Source organism: Lagenorhynchus albirostris, chromosome 19 (genome assembly GCF_949774975.1).
Source record: "Lagenorhynchus albirostris chromosome 19, mLagAlb1.1, whole genome shotgun sequence".
Taxonomy (NCBI): domain Eukaryota; kingdom Metazoa; phylum Chordata; class Mammalia; order Artiodactyla; family Delphinidae; genus Lagenorhynchus; species Lagenorhynchus albirostris.
The window spans coordinates 31,432,076-31,437,659 of record NC_083113.1 but is presented as its reverse complement, the minus strand read 5'-3'; the positions used below and the strand labels follow the sequence as shown (position 1 = coordinate 31,437,659).

At 43.7% G+C, this 5,584-nt stretch overlaps 1 non-coding gene across 1 annotated transcript; it reads right to left on the bottom strand.

Annotated features, from left to right (window-relative positions):
* Positions 1-5,134: 5,134 nt before the first annotated feature.
* On the bottom strand, positions 5,135-5,207 carry TRNAG-ACC (transfer RNA glycine (anticodon ACC)). The gene has a single exon. It is a non-coding gene; the product is annotated as a tRNA-Gly (tRNA).
* Between the last annotated feature and the right edge of the window lie 377 nt (positions 5,208-5,584).

Sequence of the window (5,584 nt, the reverse complement as noted above, 5' to 3'; positions counted from 1 at the left end):
CAAGTACAAAAAATAACAACGGAATCAAAGACATAAACAAGAACAAGCCTGTAATCGTCACAGAGCTGGGCAGGCATGGGGGAAGGAAGGCGGCTTCTGATGCCTTTGCCTCTCCTGCTTTCTTTGCAGGCGATTCCAGCGCTTCGGCCATCTGTTCCTTGTTGTGGGTGGTTAAGTGAAATGGGCTGCCAATACAAATAGCCCCACTTGAGGTTTGTTTGCATAAATTGTTTTGAAAGCTTCATGACGAATTTTCAGGATTACTTGCAGTGGTAGGGACCTCGGCGGAGGCGGAAATATAAATTTAGAGATGCCAGTTGGAATCTATTAATTTGCTTGCAGCCCGTTACCCTAGCTCTGTTGCTTAACTGGCTGTGTGACCTTGGGCCAGTGAACTAACCTCTCTGGACTTTAGTTTCCTTATCTGTTCAATGGGAGGTGATAGGCATAGTAGCTACTTTATGGGATTATGAATTGGAAACAAGGTGATGCATATAAAGTGCTGAGCATAGGGATTGGCATATGGTAGGTACTTAATAAATGGAATGGATTAGAGTCTTTTTGCTGAAATGAGAGGAAGAACAGCCCCCCCGCCCATTTGGTGCTCAGAGTCAGATAGCCCTGGGGTTGTGTCCCAGCTAGGTAACTTGCTACCTGGGTGACCTTGGGAGAGTTATATTGTCTCTTTGAGCCTCAGTTTTTAAATTTGGGGAATAGGACCAATAACAGATCATGAAGACCACTTGAGGCAACATATGTAAAGCACGTAGCTCTACGTCAAGCGCTCAGGATGGCTGCCCTTGTGATTATTCCATGCCGACTATGGCTGAGCTACTTCTGGATGAGTTTGAGCCCTTTACTGTCTATGTCCGGGATGGGACATCCATCCTGTCTCCTGTGTCTCCTGTATTTGTTCCGATCTTGGCTGGAGCTGCCTGGAGAAGTTTCTTCAGAAGGAGCTATGTGGGAAAGAGCGATGGGCTCACTGGGAAAGAGCGATTGGTGCTCTCTGCCAGAGGAATAGGGGCACCCGAGTGAATCTGTTGACCTTACTCTAGACTCGGGCAGGGAAGACATTAAGACCATTGCCTGCACATATTCAGCTGGTAAAGAAAGAAGATGCACAGAGTGAAGGCATCAGATGGAGAGATGCCATAGCCCATGGCTGCCAGCTACCAAATGCTACAAATCTTGAGCTGGACGTTTGACTCCCCTGTGCTGCTAGTATCTTGGGGAGCGTGTTGGGAGAATCCCCAGGGAAATAGTTAATATGGGGTTGATTCGCTGGGGCTAAGAGAGAGAACAAGACAAAAATGAAGGAGAGGAGCAACAAAAGCATGGGATTAAGAAAGACAGACAGAGAAGCAGACAAGAGACACAGAGAGAGGGAGAAAAGAGAGAGGGATGGGAAGACGAAGAGACATACAGTCAGAGAGACATGGAGGAGAAGGAGATAGAGATGGAGACAAACAGAGAGACAGAGAAGGAGAGACTCAGAGAAGGCGAGACAGAGACCAAGATGGAGACATGGAGAGACAGAGACAGTCTACAGGGAGAGAGGAAGAGAGATACTCCTACAGAGAATGGAACAGAGGCAGAGAGAGGTGGAGTAGGAGAGATGGAGAGATCAACAGAGACAGAGAGAGAAGAGAGAGGAGGAAGAGACCAATGGCTACCCCTAGCTCCCACAGCCAGAAGCAACAGGGAATGGCATCCAGTTTCTGGAGAGTCCGATCTGCACACCCAGGGACCATCAGAAGGGTTGGTGGCCCCCATCTTGTTCCCGGGACACCAGCTGCCCATCAGCCCTCAGCCTGGCACACTGGCAGGACCTTTCCAGCTCCCAGGGGCCTGACCTAGTTCTTTCATCTTCCGGCTCCACGGTCCCATCTCATAAATGCAGACCAGGAACTGCCCAGATGGAGCGAAGGGCCAGGGCTTGTGGCCGTGCCCGTCGAAGCATTTCTGTTAACAGTTAAATTGTTGAGGCCTCTGTTCTTCATTTACATCACAGACACGAGGGTCCTCTGACGACCTCCCCCAGATGAAAGCCAGCTGCCCCCCATCTCATCCACCGTGCATTTGCTTCACTTCAGACGGTCTTCTGACTTTCAATTCAAACCTGCCATCTGCCTTGACAGGCTATAGCGCTTAATGATATTTTATTGTGTGATTTCACCAAACCCTAGAGTTTTGCACTTATTTTAAGCTAATGGACTAAATCTGGACCCATTTGCTAAAACAAGTTCTCTTTTAGTAAGGAGTAGAGTGGTTACACATAAATCAGGGTTTCAGGTAAAATATTAGGTTTCTATTGCATCAAACCCAGTAACAGGCTGTCCTTTTATGTGATTGGTAAAGCAGCTGACACAAGGCATGTTTAAAACTTGCCTTCCTACTGGGAGGGATTCACGGCAAACTATTTTGTCCAATGCCCTCAGTCATTTGATAAATGTTTGCCGAACTTCTATTATATGTAAGTCCTTGAGGCATATGCAATTGAAAACCATGATCCAAAGGAGATTACATGCTGGGTGGAAATAGGTATGAAGAAGAAAGGGCTCAGGGCGTTATGGTGAACAGAGGGCACAGTTCTCCATATATTCCCTGGCAAGTGAATATACTCTCAGCTTTGTGGGGTACGTGGCTTTGAGGGTAAAGCTTCAAATTTGGGTAAGATTTTAGAGCAGTGGCTCTCAAACCAGAGACGATTTTGCCTTCGATGGGACCCATGACAATGGCTGGAAACATTTTCAGTTGTCACATCTGGGAGGATGGGGTGTCAGGGATGCAGCTGAACAGTGTACAGTGTACTGGACAGTTCTCCACAACACAGAATGATCTGATTTAAATGTCAATGGCTCTGCTATTGAGAAATCCTGCTTTATTTTTATTTTTTGTGTTGTGACTTTGTTTTCTTAAAATTTTTTATTAAAGTAGAGTTGTTACAATATTATATTTGTTTCAGGTATACAACATAGTGATTCAATATTTTTATAGATTTTACTCCATTTAAAGTTATTATAAAATATTGGCTATATTCCCTGTGCTGGACAATATATCCTTGTAGCTTATTTATTGTATACATAGTAATCCCCTATTGCTACTTTCCCCTCCCCCTTCCCCTCTCCCCTCTGGTAACCCCTAGTTTGTTCTCTATACCTGTAAGTTTGTTTCTATTTTGTTATATTCATTAGTTTGTTTCAGTTTTTAGATTCCACAATAAGCGATAACATACAGTATGTGTCTTTCTCTGTCTGACTTACTTCCAAAAGCATAATACCCTCCAGGTCCACAGGTCCATCCATGTTGCTGTAAATGGCAAAATCTCATTCTTTTTAATGACTGAGTAATATTCTATTGCATATATATATGCACACACATATATACACACACACATATATATGTATATATATCACGTCTTCTTTATCCATTCATCTGTTGATGGACCCTTAGGTTGCTTCCATATCTTGGCAATTGTAAATTATGCTGCTATGAACATTGTGGCACATGTTTCTTTTAGGATTTGTGTTTTCATTTTCTTCATATATATAGCCAGGAGTGGAATTGCTCGGTCATATGGCAGCTCTATTTTTAGTTTTCTGAGGAACCTCCATACTGTTCTCCATAGTGGCTGCACCAATTTACATTCCCACCCACAGTGAACTAGGGTTCCCTTTTCTCTATATCCTTTCCAACACTTGTTATTTGTGGTCTTTTTGATGATAGTAATTCTGACAGGTGTGAGGTGATATCTCATTGGGATTTGGATTTGCCTTTCTCTAATAACTAGCAATGTAGAGAATCTTTTCATGTGCCTGTTGGCTATCTGTATGTCTTCTTCAGAAAATTGCCTATTCAGGTCTTCTGCCCATTTTTCAACCCAGTTGATTTTTTTTTGATATTGAATCATATGAGCTGTTTATATATTTTGGATATTAGCTGCTATCAGTCATATCATTTGCAAATAGAGAAATCCTGCTTTAGATAGAAGGAAATGGGTGTGGCGGTATGTATGATCCAGATGGGCAGGTGGTCAGGTGTAGCTGTGCAGGCTGTGCACTGCCCAAGTCCAATAGATGCTAGTCACATTGCCTCTGATGAAAGCCGGCCTCTTGGAGTTGTGCAGTGCAACAGCCTTGCAGGTAGAGGGAAAAGTACAAGAAAAGACCCAAAGGCAGAACAGTTTCTGTGAGGTTTGGCTTGAAGATAAGGTGCTTGGAGGGGATTGGAAAGGAGTGAAAAGTTAGGGTTGGTTCTGGGATCTAGGACTTTGTTCTGTAAGCACTGGGGAGCCATTGAAGGCTTTGGAAAATAAAATGAAAAGATCTGGGATGTGCTTTGGAAAGACACAGATCATGAACTGAGCCCTCTCATCTTTCACGTGCCCAGGCTACCCCGAGGCCCTGTTTTTGTAACATATAATAAATGAAGCATGGTTCTTTAACATTATAATGATTTTTTCATTTGCGGTGACAATGAAACCAAAGGAAGGGAAAGGATTGTAAACTGGAAAGCTTCCTGAGGATGACTCTCTGAGAGCAGAGAACAGAGATTTAGGTCTTTGCTGTCAAGGTGACGGGACCATGATCCAGAGGCTGCTCTGGTGGGTACCTGGGTGGCTGACAGGCAGGGTCAAGGGCATTACACTGAGAATTAGCTGTGCTGGGCCCTAGTCTGTCCCTGCTACCTCTTGTGTCTCTGAGCAGTCCACACCCATAGCCTGGCTCCCAGTCTCCCCAGCTTTAAACTGTGTATTTCCCCATCTTGTTGTGGTGAAGTCCATATAATGGGTAAAAGTGATGATGGACTAATCAGTTATGGGGTGAGGAGCTGCAGGTTTTATTTACTATTAAAATGTATTTCATTGGTTGATGACTTAAAAGGCAGTGCAGTGTGGCTGTCAAGCAGGTAGCCTCTGGAGTTGCCTTCCCAATCAGAAACCAACACTGCTCCCTAGTAAGTGGGTGACCTTCAGCTGAAGAACGAAACTTTCTGTGCTTCAGTTTTCTAAACCTTTTTCTTTAAAAAAAAAAAAATTATTTATTTATTTGGCCGCACTGGGTCTTTATTGCGGCACACGGGATCTTCATTGAGGCATGCAGGATCTTTAGTTGCGGCATGTGGGATCTACTTCCCTGACCAGGGATCGAACCTGGGCCCACTGCATTGGTAGCGTGGAGTCTTAACCACTGGACCACCAGGGAAGTCCCAAGTTTTCTAAATCTTTGCATCAGTGGGGATAGTACAACCTTGTAGAGTTATTATGAAAATTAAATGAGTTAATGAATGTAAAATACTTAAATAGTAGCTGGCAGAAAGTAAATGCTCAATAAAATATTTGGTATTTTGATCATCATCATCATCATTATTTTCATTAGTCTCTTTTCTGTGCTTATCCTTTAGGGTTTGAGAGGTGACCCTTGAGAACCAGTTGGTGTGTCCTGTGTAAAAGATACGTAACAGATTAAACACAGGGAATGATTCTGACCTAGTCTCTGAAGAAGGTTGTTTCTTTATGTGCTGTTTCTATTCATCATCACCATTGTGCATCTTCTCTGAGTGTTTATTGAACATGAGGGTC